The sequence below is a fragment of the Ambystoma mexicanum genome, chromosome 10, assembly GCF_040938575.1.
Source record: "Ambystoma mexicanum isolate Mex_15411 chromosome 10, UKY_AmexF1_1, whole genome shotgun sequence".
Lineage (NCBI taxonomy): Eukaryota > Metazoa > Chordata > Amphibia > Caudata > Ambystomatidae > Ambystoma > Ambystoma mexicanum.
In genome coordinates, this window is record NC_090932.1 from 1,458,072,323 (window position 1) to 1,458,097,820 (window position 25,498).

The window sequence follows — 25,498 nt, forward strand, 5'->3', positions numbered from 1 at the left end:
CAGCCCCGGAGCTCCCAGAAAGCTGTGCACGCGCTAAAAAACAAAAATCCCCCCAGGCCAAGCAAGACTTGAGGTTTCATTTTCCTCGAGAGCTGTCGTGCTTCCAAGTGGATTACAAAACACTGACAGGAACGTAAGATCCATGTTTGGCCTGAGGGTCGGAGAAGCAGCCATCTTGTCTCCACAGTTGACCCATTTCAATGCGGGCAAGAGACTCATGGGGAGGGTAGCAGGAAGAACGGCTTTGCTCTTTGCCCCTATCACACCAGCTTGATTATTGGGTGTCAAACAAACCCAAATCTTTGTGTTTTTTTAAAGTCACAAGGTCAGTAAAATTGGCAACAACTTTGTTTTTTGTTTTGTTTTTTAAAAATAAAAAGTTGAACAAGATATGTATTTTAATCATCCGGACTTCACGTTTAGAGAAGTCGACTCATGGATGAAAATGCTCTTGACAGCGCTTCTAACCACTGGAAAGTCTTCCAACAGTCAGCCTGTGCCATGAAAAATGCTGCACTGATAATAGGACATACAATTGCCAATCCAGAGTGCCCATACAGAAGCAGTCCAGCCCGAGCGTAGAAGGCACGCCACCTTTGCACAGGGAACACAAGCGACCCAACAGCTGCCAGGTGTTACTTGTAGGTTCTCAAGCCAACGGAACAAACATACCTGAGGAACTTTAACTCTGTGCATTTGGGACGATCTATAAATGTGCAATAGGACACACCGATATGGCATCTAAAGCAGTCATAGATAAATGGACAAAAAGTTAAGTTTTTATCTTACATTGACATTTGCGGAACACCGTGTACTAGCACCTCGTTGTCCAATAGTTCCAGCTCATGGACTCACCAGGAGCTGCTTTTAGCTCCCGCTTATCTAATGTTAATTTCAATCCCTATAAAGGCTCCATTGCTAGCTTAGCATAAAGTGATGGATGGACAGACTTCAACCTATGCTTGGTAATGACTGGTAGGGTCTTTCTTTAACTGCTCATTATAGAAGGAGCATTTTGTCCAGTTTGATTTTCTTTTTATATGTATGAAACAAACATCTAAGGCACATGGGGCTACTCAATTTTCACAGCACAGGCCCAGTTCCAATCAAACGAGCAAAGCAGGGACTAGGCCGAGCACTGGAATATCATGATATGATGCATGATATGGCATTTATAACGCTCCTGTACACAAGTGTTTCTCGGCGAGACAAGACGAGGTGGAAACAGGGGGAAGACAAAACAACGATCTTACTAGGCCTTGCGTCATTCAGATGATCTGGTCTCATTGATCTGGGAATGGAGTCATCTGGCCACTGTAATTCAAGCAGCCCCGCCCCTTCAGGCGCAAGGAATTATTAGACCCGTCTTGTCTAGAAGATTAAATATTCTTTCATCCAGGTAATTGGATTACTACGAGAAACAATGCTTGAATGTCTGAAGGATTCTTTTTGTCTACAAGAGGAGAAAAGACGGACATTTTGCAATAAGTCTATTAGTTTCAATGTATCAGAATGTTTTCAAATGATGCACTACAATAGATGTCTGGAATATTGTGCCAGGCCTTCACAGTACGGCTATGGCACTGCCGCCCCTTTGAGGTTTGCCATCAGCCGGTCATGGCTTTTGAGAAGACCCCTCCCCCCGTTCTCAAAATGGACCAACAAGTCCCCATCATGCAAGGCACTGTTGGGGGAAAATCACATGACATGTGACCAATTAGCGTCTGAGACTTGATGTAGTAGGACTGGGTAAATGTGCTAGATGGGGGGGCGCGATGGATGGGGAGAGGTGCCAAGCCATCATGATAGTCATAGTATTTCTTTCCAGTTTAAGTTGTTATTGGAAAAAGTGGATATATAATAGAACCAAACAATGCGAAGGATCAATGCACTAAACAGGTCTAGGATGACAATGCAGGATCTTCTGGATTTGAGTTCCTGCTGGTCAGGCTATACGAGCTTGGCCCATGGGTGAGAAATCGTGTTCATAAGTAGAAGTGGCCCATCAGGTGGCACCTGGAAAGAGCCCCATTTTAATAGGCAGGAAAATCAAAACTGTTTCGGCCTCTGACAATTCATACAGGCTACCTTGCCCCTGGGGACTGACATCATTAGTACAGTGCATCCAAGACAAATGATTCCCCCTGAGCTAATCCAATTAAGGTTCCTAATGCCCTACAGAAATGCAGAACATGTCACCGAGCAGGAACCTCCACCCACACGCTTGGGCGGTTGAACCTTGAAAATGAGACTATTCAGGAAAGTCAAAGGAATTTCAGACCCAAACACATGCAGGCTCGAGCGCAATCCATTTTAGACCAAAACTATACCTTGGAATATAAAAGAGTGGCTGGGAAAAAATATTTGCTCTGGGCCAAACAGGAATGCACATATGATTCCCAGCAGCAGTACATTAAGATCTCACGTTGACCAGCTGGAATGATTGAATGACCACGCACCACAAGCCATATCTCCAACGGAAGATCCCGTCTTATGTGTTCCTACAAAGCTAGACATCAAACTGCTACACATATCATCATATCCATCCATCCATCCATCCATCCATCCATCCATCCATCCATCCATCCATCCATCCATCCCCTGCAGGAAGTGCAAACTCCTCAGCAATCAAGAGAAATGGAGGATGTGGTGGCCTTGAACATCCTGCTCTAGATACAGTCAGAGAAAATAAAGAACCAAAATAAATAGAAGGGAGCAGCATAGACTAAAAACCATACCACCACCATCTGCCACGCCTGCCCAGTTTGTATGTGCAACCCACAGATGCTAATGGAGGTATACATATGCTTCCATGAAGAAAAAAAAACAATGTGCACAACTACGGCTTTAAAACGTTAGTTTGGAAGACTCTGTTTAAACAATTTGGTGCTTTAGGTTTTCCATGCAACTGTAACCCTGCTGCCTGTATTGCAGCAGCTTTCTTCTTTCTTATTTGGCCACTCCCATGGATATCCTCATATTGAGGTCTATCACCAGTTGCACCTTGGGGAACAGCAAGACTTGCAGAGACATTTCAATTAGCCCATGGGATGAGCCCTCCACTTGGGTTGTGTGTGAAAATATCTGTACAGTCAGTCAATCTTTCCAACTCTTTGCTCAGTATCAAAACAAAGATTGGTACCTCAGAGCTCCCATCACGAAGTGGCACTATTGCATTTGCAGTTATTGCACCTCACAGTTGAAGAATGATCTTCTTGCAAGTCCAACCTTGTGATGCTTTGTACAAATCCTTTCTGTAAACCACAGAAAAAACCCTGACCAAAATGCACACAAAAAGACGCTCACAAACCAGTGCTTTTGTAGAGACATAAGCAAAGTTTCCAAGGCATTGTGTGAAAAAACAGCCTCCCCATTAGGGACAGGCATGTCCTAAAAGGTGTAATGGCCATTGAAAAGCCATGATTCCAGCCCACAATGCAAGTGTAATGGGCAGTCCTTGGACGGACGGAGCAGCACCAAGAAACCTTATTTGTCGCTGGATAATCTGGCTGTTGATTACTGATTCGATATGGAAAATATTCACTTGGCCTTGCCCAATAGTAACCACCTGCAATACCAGGCAAATGCTGGCCTCCCTTTCTCCTGACCATGCAACTAAGTGGAGCGGTGCTTAACAGTAAAGTGTCATCTTAGTGATTTCTCATGTGTTACATGCCACCCTGGAGCTGCTTCACAGAACGGGCAAAAAGTGGGAAATATTGGTTATTCAAAGGCCGTGTAGCCTCAGGTGTTCCGATGGGTAGCAGTCTCCAGTCATTTGCTTTTTGGAAGGTGGATTCCTGCATACAGCTAGTTGCACATTATCTTTGGCACAAAGCCAAGACTATACATACAGAGAGTCCCTTTGTTAGATTTGCACCTCAAGCACTGGCCTTTGAATCCCCAAGCCTTTGGAAGCTCATGCAAGGATTTCAGCATGGATCTCAGGTGGTCTGTAGATTATAGGTTGAAGACAAGCCTTAGTGCTTGGTTTTGAAACTTCTGTATTGGGATGGTCAAGTTAGAGTGTGGTTCTACTAATCACACATCTCAGAGGAATTGCAATAAGGGGAGAAAGTGTGTCACAGCTGCTTCCAATGTTATAATCCTCAAGCTTTTATATAGAAGCGCTTTTGAACCTTCAGTCGCCGCAGCAGACACGTCACGTCATTGGCCCATCAACTGTTTCCTAAGCAGGCAGTGGTTGGCTGATCAATCTGCGGGTCCAATAATGTGAGCTTCCAGTAAGTTTCAGATTGGCTCTTCAGAAGTGCAGTCAATGACTCAGAGGAGGGATAGCCAACATACTTCTCATCGGAGCAACTCTGCTTCTACTTTCCGGAAGGAAGCCTGTGTCTAACGCACGTTTTATTGCAAGGTTGCAGATGTAACACGGATGGACTGAATTAATTGCACTGGGAAGGGAACTGCTCCAAATGCTGAATGTAAGAAAACATCCCGTTTCGCAACTTTGACCTCAGACGTATTCCAGCTAAACTAACTCCTACTTTGATCCTTGCATGTGTCCTTCCTCCTCCAAACATGCTTGCGTCACAGCTGCAGAGCCCAGGATAAATGATGCTTGAGCAATAGCAACACATGACTATAGGGACCCTGCTTACGACGGAACACATATAGAATGAAACACTTTGCCATCCTCCATTAGTGGAAAGAAAAGACTGAATAGAGATTGCATGTGTATACATTTGTAAATATGAAAAGCGAGGCGAGTCAACAAAGCAGCACTTTCTTCGTGAGAGACGCACATCCCTTGTGTGAAGACTATATATCTTCTTAGTGATCCAACCAATGCAAGAAATTGGGATTTTTCTTTAGGGCCTAGCTCACTCAGCATTTATATCAAACAGCTACAAACATACTTTGCATAGAAAAATAAATGTACCATCTTTCATTTGAAGACCATGCCAAAGAGACGCCTCTTAACTGTCTTCTGCCAATACAATATGCCAATATGAAAACGGGTAAGAAGCCAGCTTTTTCACTATGGTGCCACTGAACATACTTCATGTTCAGAACAAAAATAGCTTTTTTATTAAACGGTTTTCTTTATCAAGATGATGCCAGAACGTAAATCTAATGATTATTCAAGAGTTCCCAATTAGAGGGAACTTAGTTCCTTAAGGAATCAAGGGCAAGACAGGTCAATCTACTGTGGGGAACTAGTGAGCAAGCAGGATTTACACTTGAGGTTATCCATGGAGCTAATGTGGGGTGCATTTAAAAGGCCCCAAACACAGATTTCTTTCACATGAATAGCAGGCATTTAAACACTGCAACAAAAACAGCCTGGCTTTTGCTTTTGTTTCATGTAGAGTTAAAGAGCCAGGTGGAAAGGGGCCTACCTATCATTATCAATGGACAAGCAGCAGTTTCATTCACAAAAGAAGGAGGAATCAAAGAATCCTGTGACATGGAAAACAGGATTTCTAAACATTAAAAGCAAAAACGGCCTGCACAGGTACAAATAAAAATGGCTTTAAAAAGCCACACTGGAAAAAGATACCACTGCTCACAGAAAAATGTCAGGAAAGCAAAACCTGATGTGTGGGGTTGACCAAAGCAAATGTATATTATGTTTCACCCACAAAACTCCAGTGACATTTGAAGAGACACTTAGTCTTCAGGAAAAACCTGTTTCTGGATGAGAGCAAAACTTGAAAGGAAAACTCCACTTCCAGCTGGATGTCACTTCTCCCATCCAATGACCCCATGACACCCTTTGGTGCTGCTAAAGGCATCAACATTCAGTATGCTTCAGACCTGCTGACTAGGAAAGCAGGTACTTCAAGAGAAAGCCATTCTTGGCTGGAGGATGGCTAAAAGGCGTGAATCCTTGTTGCACCCACTTCAAAGAGCACACACTAACTTCAAAGAGACTCATAAAAACCTCTGGTCACAGGCCGGTCCAGGGGCACAGATGGCTGTGGGGGGTAAAGTAGACATCCCATTTGCTGAACAGGAACACTCACAATTAATTTTAAAGCCTATTTTCATTTAGGCATTTTGCGCAGCAATCATACTGTGGGTGGATTTAGTTATTATACCATTTTTATGTAATTTCCATGCAGTTTTGGGGATATAAAATGAGTCTGCCTGTGACTCTGGGAACTGTAATGGCCGGTTAGACTAGGTTTCCGGTTGATCTGAACAAGTTGTGAGAAAATGTACAAATGTGAGTTGGTGAAAAGGTGGAAAATGTAATTAGGGATATGCTTAATAACCTACATCTTCATAACTGTTGTGCATTTTATGGAAATAACAAAAATGTGACACATGGCCATGCTACATCATAAGGATTTGGCGGTCAGCTTATCTAATACCCCATGATCAGCTAAGACAGTTGCTAGTACAATTATGAAGTTGTGATACATAACTAGTTTTTGCCAAAAAGTTAAAAGAAGAACAAAGGTTGACAAATGGGAAAATACAGATGTTCCAAACCCCTAAACTAATCCTGACTAGGGGCAGAGAGAGGGTAACTGTCTAATCCTAGTGGCAGGGATTATTGCAGGGTACTTACCCTAGTTTGTAATATTGGTGATGTAATTTCTGCTATATAAGCGGGACTGCACTAGGACAGACAAAAAACAGGGAGACAGAAAAAGGAGAGAGACAGGAGGATGGAGAGAAGGCTGCTGAAACTTACCATCTTTGAGAGTGGAGTGACCAGACTTCTGCCCCATATTTCCAGAGGGTCTTGAGATGCAGCTGGCTTTCCTGAACCTTAAACAAAGGCTTGCTATGTAAGTAGCCATAACCCCAGCCCTGAATTACATACGCCCTTCATTCTTGTAGCAGTGCGTCCAATATTTCCCCATTGAAAATCCCAATGCCAGTGTATTTTAGTCATCTCCACATTGAAGAAACTTTGTTTGCCTGTGTATGTTAGCATATCCCCATTGCAAAACCCCTCATTTGTCAGTGTAAATCATTAGTATTTTTGTAAGTCAATCAATTAATTCCCCATTTAATTTCACAGGATCTAGATTGGTGGAATTCGAAACCAGCAATCTTTTTCTCAGCGTTTTTTGTTATACATTATAGTTATAAAGTGCTGCGTAAAATAATTAATCCCATTGTGATCTGGGATACGAATTTGTCCCGGTGTTTAAATTGTGTACTGCTAAGTGAATTTCCATCTGACACGGTCATTCCTCTTTGCATTTGCCATCCTAACCCAAAACTGATTTCTCTTTTGTAAGGTAACCTCTTTCTCAGCCTCAGTAAAAAACGAATTCCATTTGCATTTTCTTTTCCACTGAAATTAAGCTTAACAATCACAAAAAACGATCTGCCGCTTCCGTTCCTCTTTCCCTATTGTGTGGTCAAAAACGATTTTTCATTTGCATTCCCTTTCCATTGCTCATGTGTTGCATATTCTAAAAATCGATTTTCTCCTTGTGTGCCGATTAGTATTCCATAAAAACCATGCCCGTTTTCCTAAACACAAGCAAGCAAATTCCTTGCTTTCTATCTATTTCCCAAAGCAGTTGTGAGAAAAAAACATTCTTCCATTGGTGCTCCAAAAACTGATTTTACCCTGCTTTGCTGGCTCCCCATGTTGTTTCTGTGGGCACCACACCAAAACCGATTTGGCTCCTGTATTCTTACTCCCTGCCACTGCCTTCCATTCAAAGGAATAAAGTCCAATTGATGTGTGGGGGTTGAGTGTCGCACGGGGGCTGCTTAACCTTGTGTGCCATCATTGTGTTGAATTGTTCTTTCTCTGTTCTGCCATTTAAAAAAGGAAGTAGCTGTGACAGTATATCTTAACCTGGTTGTTTTGTAGAGATTATTGCATTTTGTGTTGCCACAACATTGGTGGCTGTTGTAAATTGGTTGCTTTTCCTTTGACAATAAATAATTAATAAATATCTTATTGATACACACCTGCCTTGTTCCTAGTCCATTGTGACATGGGGTGTTTGTGGAGGTTGGGTGCGAGACGGTTGGAGGCCTTCTCAAAAAGAATCCGTAGCATACTAAAAAAGAAAGGGTTTTATTTTGCACCACATTCATTCAGGGGAAGGCGTTTCCTGGCTTGCGTGTGCCGTGTAATAAACTGTGACACTACCAACAGACTCCATGCAGAACCCAGGTCTTTCAAGAGGCACATGGCAACAGAGGCACGATGCTCCATTGAAGAGGAGGCACACTTTGCTTGTGCTTTCCTTCACCATGCAGTCCCCCCGAAGTAGAATGTGTGGCTATGCAATCTCCACGCTCCAAGATTTCTCTGTCTCCGGGATCTGCAACACTTGGCCTTAACCAGGGGTAAGGGATAACAGAGGTTGCAGTCTGAAACATCTGGAGAGCCAAAGATTGCAAAGTCCTGCACATTTGGAGGCAAAGCAATTGGAATGTGAACTAAGATGATCAAGCATGCGAAAGCCAGGTTTCTGCTGAATCCTAGGAACTCTACGATTGGCATTCACCCCAACCCTTATTCCCCAATCTAGACCGCAACAACTTGCTGCTGAAAAGCAACGTGGAAGCAGACATGGGTCGATTATCAATGATACAGGAGCCTGTGTATATGTGTGCACATGTTCAGTATCACTCCTGAGCCAGTGTATATGGGTGCACATGTTCAGTATCACTCCTGAGCCAGTGTATAGGGGTGCACATGTTCAGTATCACTCCGGAAATGAACAGCAGTGCTCCACACCTTTGTGAAACCCTCACGTCCCTTGCACACCCTTTTTGGGTTGCAAAACCAACCGAAAGTATAGTAGTACTTGAATTGTTTGAAATAATAACATTAGATATGAAGTTCATAAAAATAACATTTTACTATTTTTGTGCATTTGGTTTCATACGAATAGTTATAGATATTATTACACATCCTTGAACCCTTAGTTAAGAACAAATCAGTTCATATAGATATATTCATTCACTTTTTATCGGTCTCCAGAACGTATTCCATATACACCAGTACAGTTATTCACAATTTCTTCCTAGACGATTTTCTGTCCTTAGACTCATAACATTGGTAATATTGCAATTTCTTGAATGCTTGCTCTATGCGTTTCAGGAATAATCCCCTTCTTAATGTGTAGTGTTAACCCTTTTCTGATCTACAATGTAAAATGTATAATGATCACTTGTTAGACGTGAATTATCATGTTCAATGTGTTAAATATTTATCAATAACCTTTCCTGTCATGCTTTAAGCTAAGATAATCACCTGGATGATATTGTCCTCTGTAGCCTCTTTCGAATTTTCTAATGTCCAAATTGTTTACGTCCTCCTAAAAAAAGGAGAAGTGTTGTGAGGCAAACAATACTTTCCATATTAGGAAGTGACATATTATGGTCTTAATGGCTAAAAATATCTATTGTTTGCTCTGTACGAAACGATTGCTCTAATAAATAAATTATTAAAAAGTATATGAAAAATATAGATTTCAAAGCTATTCCACCAAGTATACATGTGGGTCCTTATATTCAGGTTTGAGAGCAGAATTGTACCTTCAGTTATAAGTTGCCTCTTTCTGACTTCTTGCGGATTTCTTCATTGACCAAGTTTGGCTACAAATGAGAAGGAGGATTTCTATAAGTATACATTCTGTGAGGGTCCTATACCCAGAAGAGTTTTGCATAGCTTTGTCAATTGTAGATATACTTACCCAAAAGGTGCGTCTGCCTATTACGAGTATTCAATTTGCCCTTATATGAGGGTTACACCAAATAGGTGAAGAGGTGTCCAACATCAAGTATTTATGTAATCAAGTTAAGATATTATTGAACTGTGATACTGTATCGAAGCTACAAATGCCAACGTGCATTTGTAAACAAACGCGTAACGTCATCACGCTATTGCACGATGGCGCAATACAGCAAATAACGGCCATCTTGGATTTTGCGCTCCTTGCGGTCTAGTTTGGGAGTATGAGCTCGGCAAGAAGGAATAGGTAAAAGGTATGTTAGCTATCCTTATCCCAGTCTTAACAGAAGACAGGACATCCTAAAACCCTAAGAGAAACCCACAATATCCCCTCTGTCTATTCGTATCCAGAGGGACCTTCCAAGGAGCAAGACACTCAATATTTTTACCAAGAGCCTTAAATAATAATACTAATAATTTGGCTTTTATATAGCGCTACGAACCCTCAGGTATCTGAGCGCTGCTTATTATTACCCACGGTGTGTGGTGCTCATTTATCGACCTCTGAAGGATGAAAGGCTGAGTTTGCCCCCGTCGGGATTCGAACCTGCGTTAGCAGGCTCTGCACAGATGCCAAAGCAAGCGCTACTCGCTGTGCCACTTGACCAGGAGATAACGTGCAGCCACAGAACAAACAAGACTATAGCAGATACAGAAATTGGTGGAGATTACACACTTTTTGGGTAAGTCTATCTACAATTGACAAACATATGCAAAACTCTTCTGGGTATAGGAGCCTCACAGAATGTATACTTATAGAAATCCTCCTTATTTGTAGCCAAACTTGGTCAATGAAGAAATCTGCAAGAAGTCAGAAAGAGGCAATTTATGACTGAAGCGATAACTCCCTCTTTACCAGCACTTTGATGCTGAGGACTTATGCCAAACAGGTAAAATTCTGTTCTCAAACCTGAATATAAGGACCCACATGTATACTTCGTGGAATAGCTTTGAAATATTTTTCATATACTGTTTAATACTTTATCAGAGCAATCATGCCGGACAGAGCAAACAATAGCCATGTTTAGCCATTAAGACCATAATATGTCACTTCCTAGTATGGAATGTATTGTTTGTCTCACAACACTTCTATTTTAGGAGGACACGTAACCCATCTGAACAATTTGGACATAAGAAGAGTCTACAGATGACAATATCATCGATGTGATTATTTTAGCTTAAAGAATGGCAGAAAGGGTTATTGATAAATATTTAACAGATAGAATATGACAATTCAAGTCTAACAAGTGATCATTATACATTTTACACTGTAGATAAGAAAAGGATTAACACTACACAGAATAGAAAGCTCCTGAAGAAGGGGATTATTCCCCAAAATGCATAGAGCAAGCATTCAAGAAATTGCAATATTACCAATGCTAAGAGTCGAAGGACAGAACATTGTCTGGGAAGAAATTGAGAATAACTTTACTGGTGTATATGCAATATGGTCTGGAGACAGATAAAAAGTGGATGAATATATCTATATGGACTTGATTTTTTCTTAACTAAGGGTTCAACGAATGCTTGTATGTGTAATAATATGATATATATATAACTGTTCATAAGAAACCAAATGCAAAAAAACTAACATTTTACATTTTCTTTTTAGAAACTTCATATCTAATGTTATTATTTCAAACAATTCAAGTACGACTATACTTTTGGTTGGTTTTACAACATAACAAGGGTGTGCAAAAGACGGGAGGGTTTCACAAAGGTCTGGACCACTGCTGCAGTTCATTTGATGTACCACCGTGTGTCAAGGTTGGTTAATCTCTCTTGCACCCCATACCTTTTCATAAAATGTAAAGTGAGTAAGATAATCTAAAGGTGTGCTCTGAGACATCAACTAAACAGGCCTTTTCAGTATTGCTACAGAGCCTGTGTATAGCGGTGCCCATGTTCAGTATCGCTACAGAGCCTGTGTATAGAGGCGCACGTGTTCAGTATTGCTACGGAGCCTGTGTATAGAGGCGCCCATGTTCAGTATTGCTACGGAGCCTGTGTATAGATGTGCACATGTTCAGTATTGCTACGGAGCCTGTGTATAGAGGCGCCCATGTTCAGTATTGCTACGGAGCCTGTGTATAGAGGCGCCCATGTTCAGTATTGCTACGGAGCCTGTGTATAGAGGCGCACATGTTCAGTATTGCTACGGAGCCTGTGTATAGAGGCGCACATGTTCAGTATTGCTCCAGAGCCTGTGTATAGCGGTGCCCATGTTCAGTATCGCTACAGAGCCTGTGTATAGCGGTGCCCATGTTCAGTATCGCTCCAGAGCCTGTGTATAGAGGCGCACATGTTCAGTATCGCTACAGAGCCTGTGTATAGCGGTGCCCATGTTCAGTATTGCTCCAGAGCCTGTGTATAGCGGTGCCCATGTTCAGTATCGCTACAAAGCCTGTGTATAGAGGCGCACATGTTCAGTATCGCTCCAGAGCCTGTGTATAGCGGTGCCCATGTTCAGTATTGCTCCAGAGCCTGTGTATAGCGGTGCCCATCTTCAGTATCGCTACAGAGCCTGTGTATAGAGGCGCACATGTTCAGTATCGCTACAGAGCCTGTGTATAGAGGCGCACATGTTCAGTATCGCTACAGAGCCTGTGTATAGAGGCGCACATGTTCAGTATTGCTCCGGAGCCTGTGTATAGTGGTGCCCATGTTCAGTATTGCTCCGGAGCCTGTGCATAGCGGTGCACATGTTCAGTATTGCTACGGAGCCTGTGTATAGAGGTGCACATGTTCAGTATTGCTACGGAGCCTGTGTATAGAGGCGCCCATGTTCAGTATCGCTACAGAGCCTGTGTATAGAGGCGCCCATGTTCAGTATCGCTACAGAGCCTGTGTATAGAGGCGCCCATGTTCAGTATTGCTCCAGAGCCTGTGTATAGCGGTGCCCATGTTCAGTATCGCTACAGAGCCTGTGTATAGAGGCGCCCATGTTCAGTATTGCTCCAGAGCCTGTGTATAGCGGTGCCCATGTTCAGTATCGCTACAGAGCCTGTGTATAGAGGCGCACATGTTCAGTATTGCTCCAGAGCCTGTGCATAGCGGTGCCCATGTTCAGTATCGCTCCAGAGCCTGTGTATAGTGGTGCCCATGTTCAGTATCGCTACAGAGCCTGTGTATAGAGGCGCACATGTTCAGTATTGCTCCAGAGCCTGTGTATAGATGTGCACATGTTCAGTATCGCTACAGAGCCTGTGTATAGCGGTGCCCATGTTCAGTATCGCTCCAGAGCCTGTGTATAGGGGTGCCCATGTTCAGTATTGCTCCAGAGCCTGTGTATAGCGGTGCCCATGTTCAGTATCGCTACAGAGCCTGTGTATAGAGGCGCACATGTTCAGTATTGCTCCAGAGCCTGTGTATAGCGGTGCCCATGTTCAGTATCGCTCCAGAGCCTGTGTATAGCGGTGCCCATGTTCAGTATTGCTCCAGAGCCTGTGTATAGCGGTGCCCATGTTCAGTATCGCTCCGGAGCCTGTGTATAGCGGTGCCCATGTTCAGTATCGCTCCAGAGCCTGTGTATAGATGTGCACATGTTCAGTATTGCTACGGAGCCTGTGTATAGATGTGCACATGTTCAGTATTGCTCCAGAGCCTGTGTATAGGGGTGCACATGTTCAGTTTTGCTCCGGAGCCGGTGTATAGCGGTGCACATGTGCAGTATTGACCTGGTCCTTTTATTTTTAATTATCAATTCAGGTGCAGTTTACAGTCCCACCAGAATGCAACGCAAGTGGCTTTTGCTTAGTACGAGTGCCATGGACACCGTTAACAGTATCTTCTGCCAACTACTTGAAGAAGAGATTACATTTGTTTGGTTTCAGCAGGAATTAAGGACCATCAAATATTTTCTTCAATATGGAAAATGCCCCATGTTTTAATATGGACAGTTACAGAACTAAAGCTTATGTAGAGTAAGGCCACATAATTCACATATATTAGCAGTTCTTAAGACATGGACATTACGATTTAATGTTCATACGTTTATAACTAGTACTAGCAATTATAAGTAACTCGAACTGGGATCCCCAACACCTATATGTATAGAGGCTTAAGGAGCAGTACTAGAGATGTATTCCATTCCCCCCAAAAACTCGATCTCCTGGACCTGGCCAACCTCCGAGAGACAGCAGCGCAACACCATTGAGCCGACTGTGCTTCATCCCGCCCCGCCATGGACTTTTGGGCTAGGTTGACTCAACCTGGCGGACCTACAGAGCCGTGGCAGGACAGAACTGGGCTTAGCTGTTAACAAAAGCCCTGCACTTTAGCCCCTGCATTCATTTAAAGAACTTTATTTTTGGAGACTTCACAATAAAAACTAAAAAAAATAACAGTTACAGAACATTACACCCCAAACAAGGGTGAGTAACCCCCGTGCCTTCCCCCCCTTCCCAGACCACCAAAGTCAATGCTGTAATGCTATCCTCCAGCGAGTTGGCTAGACAGCCGCCAGTTTCTGAACCGCTGTGACGTTAAGAGCAGCGCATTAGGGACTGTGTCTCCCTGACGAAGCCGTGGAGGAGTCCTCGTCCGTTTTGTTAATCAAAAAGGATACTAGGGGGCCCCAAATGTCGGGGGTGCGTGCGTGTTGGGGAAGTGTTCTGATAAATACAGACTCAACGTCTTGACAGTACAGGATGTCTTTACGCCAATGAGCCACCGATGGGGTTGGTCCTCTGCCCCATGACATGGCTACTCTCCTCCATGCCAGGGTCAGTAGTAGTCCTGCCAGTTTCCTTATTCCAGGTGAGAGTCGTTTCGTCATCCCGAGAAAGGCCACCGTTGGGATGGGTTGTACTTCCTCTCCTATTATTACTGATGTGGTCTGGAGGATTTGTGTCAGAATGTGGTGAGTTTGGGGCAACCCCAAGCGAGGTGGACGAAGTCTGCAGATGCATATCCACACCTTTCACGTTTTGCTGATTGGACCGATTGTTGTTTGTTCTTTTTTTGGGGGGGTGAAATACGTCTGATGTAGATAGTTAAAGTGTATTTCTTTTAGGCGAAAATTAAGGGCTATTTTTTGGGTTTGTTTTAATATGCATGTCCATTCCTCATCTGGTATTGGTAGCTGTAGGGACCTCTCCCATCTAGTTTTGGTGCGAGTATCGATGGAAACCGTGTCTGATATGATGGATTTATAGATCTGTGAGACTAGTCTACCCTCGCCCGGAGCCTTGATCACGTTGTGAAGTAACTGCCAAGTTGGAGGTTGTTGCGGGAACGTAGGGAATAAGGCCTGTAGGGTATATCTGGTTCTAAAATAGATTAACTTATCTAGGGGTGTATTCCCTCCTCTTTCAGTTGCTTGTTGGGGTGTGATAAAGGAACCTTCACTGAACAGATCGCCAAGTGATTTTATCTGTAGCTTTTCAACCCATTGATTGAAGACCTTTTCAGAGGTTAAGGGAATCCCTGGAATAAATTTGATTGGAAGGAGGGGAGAATATCTCACCTGAACATTGTATTTGCGTGCAGGTTTTTTCCATACCCCGTATGTCTCTAGAACCACGTTCATCGTGTTAATAGGCACCGGGATCTGACTAAGGATCACAGCCCTTAATAGACTGGGCATTGCCAATGCCCGTTCTATCTGCACATGTGGTCTGATATACTGCGTGGTATACCAAAAGCTGAGGAATTGCGCCTGGGCTGCCCAGAAATATCTTTCCAAATCAGGGAGGGCCAGTCCACCACTAGACACTGGGAGAGTCAGCGCTGAGTGGGCGACTCTGGCTGGTTTGCCCACCCATAGTAGGTCGAGAACTAGACTGTTAATTTTTTAAAGAAAGGATTGTGGGATCAAAATTGGGATATTGGAGAATAGTTATAGCAATTTCGGCAATATCACCATCTTGACTAAGGAGGCTCTCCCCCATAAGGTCAGTGGGAGTGATTACCAGCGGTTCACTTTTTCTTGCAGTGTTTTTTCTACCGCTTCATAGTTGTCCCGGCAAACTTTGTGGTAGTTTAGCGACATCAGTATCCCCAGGTAGCGCACCTTTGATGTCTCCCATGCGAAGTTGTAATCGTCAGTGAATGGTTTGGTACTTGGAGTGAGTGGTAATATAATGGATTTCGTGTGGTTAATTTTTAGACCCGATATTGCCCCACACTTGATTACTTCACTCATGATTGGGTTATGATTCTCTGTGGGATCTCGTACAAATAGCGCCACATCATCGGCATATAAAGAAATAATCAACCTGTGTGGGCCAACGATGAGGCCCCTAGTTGTCGGGATCAAAGATTTGACGCTAATGGTTCCATTATTAAGGCAAAAATGAATGCAGAGAGTGGGCAACCCTGTTTGGTGCCTCGTAACCTAATTGGGGAGGATCTCGCTGATCCCACCAGTATGGTAGGCTGGGGGGTTGCTGTATAGTAGGGAAACGAGTGATGAATCAGGCTCCCAGGCCCATCTGAATAAGTACGGCAAAAGGGAAGGCCCATTCTACAGAGTCGAACGCCTTTTTGGTATCGAGTAGGTCCGTGACAGCCTGGCAGGTGGGGTCAAAGGCCTCAGTGATACCAAACGGCCTCCTGATGCCGAACATCGTGCAGCGCTAGGGCACAAATCCTGCCTGGTCCGCGAGCACAAGACCAAGCATCAGTGGTAACAGCCTGCTTGTGAGAATTTTGGCTAAAATTTTGTTATCGAGGTTAAGAAGGGAGATGGGTCTATATGATGCACACTCTTCTGGGGGTTTGCCTGCCTTATGTAACAGGATGATGTTGGCTTTGATCGTGGTAAGGGCCTGTTTCTAGCGCTTCAGAGTATACCTCTGCAAGTAAAGGGGCTATAGTTTCCGCAAAGGCCTTATAAATTCCCCGGTTAGACCGTCAGGTCCCAGGGCTTTGGTGTTTGGGAGGGTTTTAATAGCTTCTATGATTTCCTCTGGTGTAATGAGCTCATTAAGGGGTTCCCGCAGCTCTCTTTCTACCCAGTAAAGTTCAGTGTCCTCGAAGTACCTATGTAGGGCGTCTGAGGTGTATTTAGAGGAGTATAGGTCTTGATAAAAGGTTTGGAATTCCTCAGCGATTTCTTCATCTATGTGCACCATTGTGCCGTGTTTGGAGCGTATCCGCTCGACCATCGTAGGTTTCTGGTCGGCTCTAAACAGTCTTGCAAGGAGGGCTCCAGGCCGCTGGCCTTCACCGTATTGTCGGACTTCGCTGTTATGGCCTAAAAATGTCAGTTCTCGTTCCGCGGTGGTCTTGAAGTTTAATAGCTCTTCCTTGAGTGCTGCTTGGGTGCGTGGGTCGCTCTTGTTGGAGAGTTCAAGTTGTTTCAATTTTCCTTCTCTAGTGGTGAGCTCCTGCCGGATCAGCTTAATGATACCGTTCTCCTTGGCAGGGCAAACTCCTCTCACAAAACATTTCAGCGTTTCCCAGATTATGCTTAGAGACGTCACCGTGTCTAGGTTTATGTCTAAGAAGGTTGATATTTCATCACGAAGTTCGGATGCAAACACTTGGTCTTGTAGGGATCCAGGTTTGAAGCGCCACTGCAGCAAGAGTGATTTAGTATTGGCCGGATTGCAGATGAGGGTCACCGGTGAGTGATCAGAGAAGGTTTTGGGTAAAATGCGACATTGTTCCCAGTGGAGGGGGCCGTTGGCAGATACTAGTAAGTAGTCCAATCTTCAATTTGAGTTGTGGACTGTCGAGTGGAAAGTGTAATCACGCTGGTCCCAATTGCTGTGTCTCCAGGTGTCAACCAGGTTGTAGGCTCTGCAGATTTCTTGTACTTGGAGGCTGGCTTTGGAGGTCGGCAGGGTCGTGCTTCGCGACCTGTCTTTTATGGGGTCTAAGACGGTGTTAAGGTCGCCTCCCCATATGATCGTTGCTGCGGTTTGAGTTGAGGTGTGTTAGCACCCAATCAAAGTTGTTCGCTCCGCTGACGTTGGGGCCATAAGAGTTGACAAGAATGATCTCTACCAGCAATAATCCCTTTCACTAATAGTGATCTGCCTTCTATGTCTTTCTCAACGCTGATTAACCTGAAGCCAGTTCGATGGTTAATGAGGATCGCCACACCTCTGGCGTATGCCGAAAATGAGGAGAAGTACATCTAGCATCCCCAGCTTTTTGCCCATTGGTGTTCTTTTTCAGGGAGTAAGTGGGTCTCCTGAATGAGGGCGATGTCTACGTCGTGCTGCTTTAGGAATTGAAGAATCCGCCTCGTTTTAGAGGGGAGGTTGCCTCCTCTAATGTTCCATGTGGCGACCTTGAATTGAGTGACCGGTGTAGGTGATTAGGCTGGTGTTATTGTCTTTGTGCAGAGTAGACGCAGGACTTGGCATGGGATATATTCTATTGCTTGTTGGAGGCTTAGGCGACGTCCCACGGAGGAGAACAGGCTTGGTGTGCGGCCCGAAGGGCACAAGGGGGGGTGGGCAACGGGCCGGTGGCACTTTCCCTATCCCTTTCTCTGGCTTCCTTCCTTACACGGGCAACCCCCCCAACAGGCCGTTTGCTTAAGCCGTTCGAGACTGAACCGCAGCAGTGCATGTCCGTCTCCCACTTCCCCACCCATTAACAATGAACTGTTTTTGGTAACTGTACTGTGCACGTGGTACCAGGGACTTCCCAAGTTGCACGGCCTTGGAGTATTTAACTCCCGTGTTTATTTAGGTGAGGACGTAGTGTGACTTGCAAGAAGATGGGTGCCGTCAACCACGTTTTAGTTACGGTGGATTTCTGTGTGCTCTTTCCCGCTGTGCTCGTGCTTGGTAGGGGGCAGGCCCGGGGTATCCAGCTCTGTCTAGGAAGGCGTTGGCTTCTTCTGGTGTTTGGAAGAAGTGGGTACTCCCCTCATGCTGGATTCTGAGACGCGCAGGGAAGAGCATGGAGTAAGTGAGTTGGTTGCCTCTGAGCCTTTGTCTGACTGGAGGTGAAGGATCTCTGCTGTAATTGTACTGCCAGGGAGAGGTCTGGGTAGAAGTGCATTCTGTCTCCTTCATGGTATAGCTCTCCTTTTTCCCTGGCCAATTGGAGAATGGTGTCTCGATCTTTATAGTTGAGGAACTTGGCGATTATGGGTCTTGAGGGTGACCAAGGGCCGGGTTTAGAGGATGGAATCCTGTGGGCTCTCTCCACTACGAACATGTGGGAAAGGGCCTCGTGGCTGAATAGGGTGGTCCAAGTTTTTCAACTAAGTCTTCCATTTTAGACGGCAACTGCTGTTCCCTCACCCCAATAATTCTAACATTATTTCTTCTGGAGCGACCCTCCAAATCTTCGCATTTGGTGATGTCGCCTTCATTTAGGATTCCAGGTGACTGACTTTAGCTGCTAGGGTTGCTGTGTTGTCATCCAGATTTGACACTCGTTTGACCTCGTTGAGGCGTTGTGTGTGGGTGTCCACTCTGTGCTGCAGGAGATCCACCTTTGAGGAGAGCCCGTCCATTATATTATTGAGGCTCCCAATGCCAACCTTGAGGTCTAATAAGAGGCTCTTAATGTCTGTGTTGGAAGGTCCATCTTCAATCTGGGCCATGTTGCAGGTTGAGGGTTTCAGTCTTCTTGGAGCCTGGGGGTCTTGGGGAGAGCTCCAGATTCAAAGGTAAGCTTCCTGTGAGATCTGTCTGTTTTCCCCATTGATGTGGAGTGGCGGGAGACGCTGCAAGGGTTGTGGTGTTAAGTGGTGGTTGTTTCGCTGCTGGTTGACTCCAGGAGATGGGGTTGTCTGTTGTGGGCTAAGGTGGTTCGCAGAGGCAGTCATCATTGGAGGGCTAGGAGCCGAGATCTGAGCCTTTGTCCTCAGTTGAGCTCGTTGATTTTGGTATCCCTGCCGGGTAGGAGTTTGGTGGAGATGATGTAGATGCACGTCTCGCCGGTGGTGGGGCACAGAGAATCGCCAGGAGATCCGGGCCAAAGCCAGTGGTTCGTGGGTGTCCTTATGGGGTGGGGTATGTTCAGCGTAGAGGGTTTGGATGGATAGAATAGTCCAGCTGGTAGAAGTTGCTATACAAAGGACGGGGGGAGAGGAGAGCGATGCAGAGCTGGCGGCTGGTGTTCAAGCGAGGAGAGGATTCCGTGGGGGAATATGGAGATTTAGGGTGGTCTCCTTCCATCCGCTCCAAACCTTAGGGTTGAGGTGGGCTATGGGGCGTCAGTTTCTGCTCTCTCACTACCTCATATGATCCTCTCTGGTGTACTGCTGCCCTAAGGTGCTCGCCGTGTTTAATGCGTTGTGCGGGGCTGGGCGAGTGACATGGAAGAGTGGGTAGCTATGTTTGTTTCCTCTGCCCCCGTCGCTCGCCGCCGCCTGGAGTGGAGCCAAGATGGGTGCGGCTCTCTAAAGCTTATCAGCGGTCTCTGGGTCTGCATGGTTGTCTCCACCGGGTTGAATGCAGCATATGCGCTGGCCTCAGGCTCCGGGGGGGAGGTAGGGCCCCAGGAGGAGGAGATATGTTCTTTGTGTCTTGGTTTCGGGCTGGGCCGGGCGACGTTTGTTTGCCTTGGGGGTGTGGGGGCTTGCGCAGGGCTACAGAGAGTACAACGGTCTTTCCCCCCAGCGTGCTCCGTACCTGTTGCAGGGGTGTGTCTTCTGGGCACACTTCACATTCGGATCCACTTCGCTCCCGCTGTGCCGAGCCTTTGCTGTGCGGGGGGGGGGGGACCGCTTCTGTTCTGTGGTCTTTGGTCCGGCACCCTGGCGCCCCACGCCGTGTCGGCCAAAGCCAGCGAGACGGGAGGGGAGAGCCGGGAGGCGGTGCAGATCTGCTCCTTGTCTCGCGGCTGCCCTGCACGGGTGAGCAGGCGATCGCTCGGCTCTCCTATGGTTCTGCGCCGGTCCCAGATGTTCATCCCCGGTCCTGGCTGTTGTTGCGTAGACAGGAGGGAACGAGTGGTCTGGGGAGGTCCGCTCTGACCTCAGCTCGGAGTTTGTAGGCGTTCCCCTCAACCCCGTCTCCCGCGGTTCCTGCGAATGACAGGCGGGACTCCCTCACTCGGCTGCAGCCGTGATCCTTGTGGTCTGTGCTCACAGGGGGCATCCTGCGGTCCTGTGTGTTTCTCCCGGGTGCAGGGGGGGGGGGGCTGTGTTTTGGGCCTCCGGACCTCTGTTTTTGCCTCAAACCACACGGGGTGCTAGAGCCAGGTCTAATGGCACGGGTGGTCGACGGTCCGAGTAGATTTAACCTAAATTTACGGATGATTGAACCGGATTAATTTTAGGCCGTGTGGGAGCTCAGTAGGAAGCGGCCATCTTGGTTGGCCCTCTAGCGCCCTCTCAGCCCCTGCATTCATATGCATACCTTTTCAGGCAATTCAAATCATGGGGTTAGTACTTGCATACCAGGGAAGGGATTGGAAGGGCAGAGAGGGGGGACAGGAGATCGCTCATTCTCAGAGCAGTCCTTAAGTGGGTGCTTTCAGACTTAAAGGGGAGAGTTAACTGCTTGCAACATTGATGCTGCACTAAAAACAGTCTCATTGGAATGCGTAAAGAAGCTAGCTGCCCACCACGCAGTTTGCCCCTCGCCAACCATCTCTGAAGGTAGCACCTCTCCCACCATTTGAAGGTTTAATCCACCCCAGAATGTAGGTTTCGTTGCGTCCTGCCGACAGGCTTTACTTTTCAGGGAGGGCTCTTAAAACCCAAAAAGGAGGGTAAACGGTGCCCGTGAAATCAAGATTCATATGTAGATCGCCACCACTACCATTCCCCTACAGGTCCCTTCCTTCCGGGAGCAGCAGGGGAATGACCCCCACAGCACAGTGGAACCAGTGTGTAATCCGACTGCTAGGCAAAGGGTCAGAGGAAGTGATGCGGCATAGACTCTGCTCCATGCACCATGCTGTTAAGGGGACTGGGTCATAGACGGAAGTGGGGCTTTAGAGACGACTCACTTGAATGACCGGGATCCGGAATCTCAGACTAGTAATTGAACTACAGGGCAAACGGAGTAAGGGCTCAAAACATTAAAAAATAAAACAGCACCATCAAGTATAGGCCTGTGAAACTAGGTCAACGGTGTAAGTTACACTTACAGAGAATTCTCCAATATAACGAGGAAAAGCACCATTCCGGATCCAAAATGGTGACCGGGACTAGCGCGTTGTGTCTGGAGCGTGGTGACGTCATCACATTGCGCCGCAATGCTCCAGACGCAACATTTAGAGCAGCCATTTTGAGAGATGCATCGGACAATCGAATCCGATGCATCTCTTCAAAAACGAACCGCATCTGAGAACCTTAGAAGCATCCTGATACTCAGGTGAGACCAATATCAATGCAGTATATATTTCAGCTAAGACATCAATACCATGACAGTTTAGATTAAACTTCTGTCACTACTGATAGCCATACTAAGTTATGGAGACTGATAACGGTTTTTGTCACTCCCTAGAGATCCTGGTGTGAACCGTCAATCTGGATATATTAGACCTTGCAGACATCAAAGGAATAAGCTAAAGATGTACACACATAACGAAGCATAACATAAGTAAGTATTCATGCTAATCTATTTAATTTTTGGCATTTGGCATCAGTTACAATGGGGAAACAAATATTAAGGCAACTTCTCCTGTTCCCTTTCTCCTCAGCTTTACTGCACAATTGACAACAAAAAAAGCAACTGTGTATATATAAACAAATCCCTCCTGAAGAACCATGCCAAACTCGGTATGGGGAAACACGTGTAGAGGGTGCTAGCTCATACAACTAGCAACAAGAAGTGAATGGAAACAAAGGCTATCCTTTTCTAACCCGAGAGCAAAGAAATGTGAAAGAAAATGAATGTTTAATTTTCTAACATTGGAAAAAAGTAGCAAAAAGAGTGAAGTAATTCTGAAAATTCTTTGCAACAAAATCTTTTTTGAAATACAATTTTAATTTGGAGCGCAAATGTGGAGTCTGCGTTTCTTTTTCTACATGTTATTTCTGACATTGGTCAGTCGCAATGTCTCAAGCTCCACATGCAGCAAACAAATAGTGCATTATAAAATATAGACAATATCTTAAAAAACCAAGGTAGCTCGCTGCAGTTGCAACAGACTGAACCTTCCTGATAATCAACGGTGTAAATTAGAATCAGAAAACACAATAACTGCCTTGGCGCAAAACCCTCTTTGCCAGCATGCAATATTGGACACTCGTGCAACTCGACGTCACAACTGCCTTCTTGAAATGGGCCTCAACTGGCCTGTACTGTAGGAGTAATTAAGGTACAAAGTTAATTAAGGCGGTATGGGCATAGTTCACAGATGGAACACAATAGGGAGATAGAATAATACGTAACGTTACACTAGGGAGGGGCGTGATAATGATCACATGATCCACTGGGGAAAGACTGAAGCAGTATTGCAAACAATAGGGATATAGAATAATACGTAACGTTACACTAGGGAGGAGCATGATAGTGATCACATGATCCACTGGGGAGGATCACATGATCCACTGGGGAAAGACTGAAGCAGTATTGTTCATGAAATGTAGCCAACCCCGCCTGATAGTTGGTGTAACAACCTGAACCTGCACACACAAAAAATGGACGCTAAAGAGGAAAATCTTTGCGCAACCACAAGTGTATTTTAGTTGCAATACACATACGCTTTATTGCCTCAACATACAGTGTGTAAGGTTGAAGGGACGTTATTTAGGGGTCGCACCTGCGACCCCCGAGGTCTCCCTTCCTACCCCTAAAAAACGAAAGTCTAACTTTTTTTCCTTTTTTCAATTAAGGCTCCTGGTCTGGCCAGCAGCATGTGGCTCTTTGTTTCTGGAGTGGGTGATTTCTGATAGCTATTGCCGTTAAGATACCTCAGTGGGTTGAGTAATGTGTGTGTGATCTGCAGGTTGCAGGCTTCTGGCAAGGTCAACTCGGCCTTCATCCTGCCGACGTTGGTAAATCGTACCAACACAGGTTGGGTAATATTGCATGTTTATTTGTTCTGTATGAAGTGCTTAAGCGTAAGTGCTATATAATAACACATCATTATCGTTTGACCTTGGACGTCTGCTTACATTCACAGTAATTTGGTAATATGGGCATATACGTGCTGATATTAATGATACATATGGTGATCCATTCTAGTGTAAATGTATATCACTTTACATTGATATTGTAACCATATTTTTCGTAGTGAACTTAGAAACAATGCTATGTGATGCCACTTCCTGTTTTGTCAAGGGGTAAAAGTTTGTGTTCCATCGCTTTCCGTGATGGGGTAGGGTAAAATGACATCACTTCCTGGGATGTCATCAGGGGGTCAAGGGTCATGTTATGTCACTTCCGCTAGCCCTCGCAATTTGGTGAAATGACATCCCTGTAAGGTCGCCTTACAATTCACAACAGTGTTATATTAACAGACCAGGGATTTGTATAGCACAGTTTACTGTTTTTAAAGTACTTCCCCTGAACTAGAGGCAGTCCATATCTACAGAAAACCTAACTGGAGAAATAGGTTTGATACTTCCATGGAATCCGAAAACTCCACTGGAACTGTCTGCAGGTTAGGTCTACACTTTGAGGATGATTTTAAAGTCTGTGCTCAACACTCTGCATGTTCTGCATAAAGACCTGCCCCACTCTCTGGATCCTGCTGAAGCACTGACACTTCTAGTTGATGACGCGTCGAAGGACCGCGAGAGAATTCAGGAGATGGGGAAGATCAAGGAGCAGCCACCAGTCCAAGAGGCTAGTGGAACATCACATAGCAGCCACAAGTCCAAGAGGCTAGTGGAACAGCAAGGAGCAGCCACCAGTCCAAGAGGCTAGTGGAACAGCAAGGAGCAGCCACAGGGGCCACAGGAGCAGCCACCAGTCCAAGAGGCTAGTGGAACATCACATAGCAGCCACAAGTCCAAGAGGCTAGTGGAACAGCAAGGAGCAGCCACCAGTCCAAGAGGCTAGTGGAACAGCAAGGAGCAGCCACAGGGGCCACAGGAGCAGCCACCAGTCCAAGGGGGTAGTGGAACATCAAGGAGCAGCCACCAGTACAAGAGGCTAGTGGAACATCAAGGAGCAGCATTTTGTATTTTATTTATTTATATAGCGCAGAACCAGGCCCAGAGGCTAACGGGCGCATATCTTCAACAGTTGTTACAACAATACATGGACATGGTGCAGATCATGGGAATCCCAAAACATAGTGCAAAGGTACAGGTAAAAAACATAGTACATGTCATAAGAATCAAGCAACAGAGCAGATAAGACACGCATACATGTCAAATTGGGGTATCAGCTATTCAGTAGGACATGCAGTCATATGAGGCGGCTAGCCTCAGATGACTGCAACCAGTCCAAAAGGCAGCAACCAGTCCAAAAGACAGCAACCAGTCCAAAAGGCTAACGGAACATCAAGGAGCAGCCACCAGTCCAAGGGGCTAGCAGAACATCAAGGAGCAGCCACCAGTCCAAGAGGCTGGTGGAACATCAAGGAACAGCCACCAGTCCAAGAGGCTAGTGGACCAGCAAGGAGCAGCCACCAGTCCAAGAGGCTAGTGGACCAGCAAGGAGCAGCCACAGGAGCAGCCACCAGTCCAAGGGGGTAGTGGAACATCAAGGAGCAGTCACCTGTCCAAGAGGCTAGTGGATCATCAAGGAGCAGCCACAAGTCCAAGTGGCTAGTGGAACATCAAGGAGCAGCCACAGCAGAAGCCACCAGTCCAAGAGGCTAGCAGAACAGCAAGGAGCAGCCACCAGTCCAAGGGGCTAGTGGAACAGCAAGGAGCAGCCACCAGTCCAAGGGGCTAGTGGAACACCAAGGAGCAGCCACCAGTCCAAGAGGCTAGCGGAACAGCAAGGAGCAGCCACCAGTCCAAGAGGCTAGCGGAACAGCAAGGAG

General features: G+C 45.6%; 1 protein-coding gene and 1 long non-coding RNA gene across 3 annotated transcripts in view; one reads left to right on the forward strand and one right to left on the reverse strand.

Moving 5' to 3' along the window:
* Positions 1-25,498, reverse strand: part of SH2B3 (SH2B adaptor protein 3) — a 570,764-nt gene that overhangs the window by 424,502 nt on the left and 120,764 nt on the right. The window lies entirely within an intron of this gene.
* Positions 1-25,498, forward strand: part of LOC138492404 (uncharacterized) — a 338,216-nt gene that overhangs the window by 145,237 nt on the left and 167,481 nt on the right. The gene's annotated exons all lie outside the window — the stretch shown is intronic.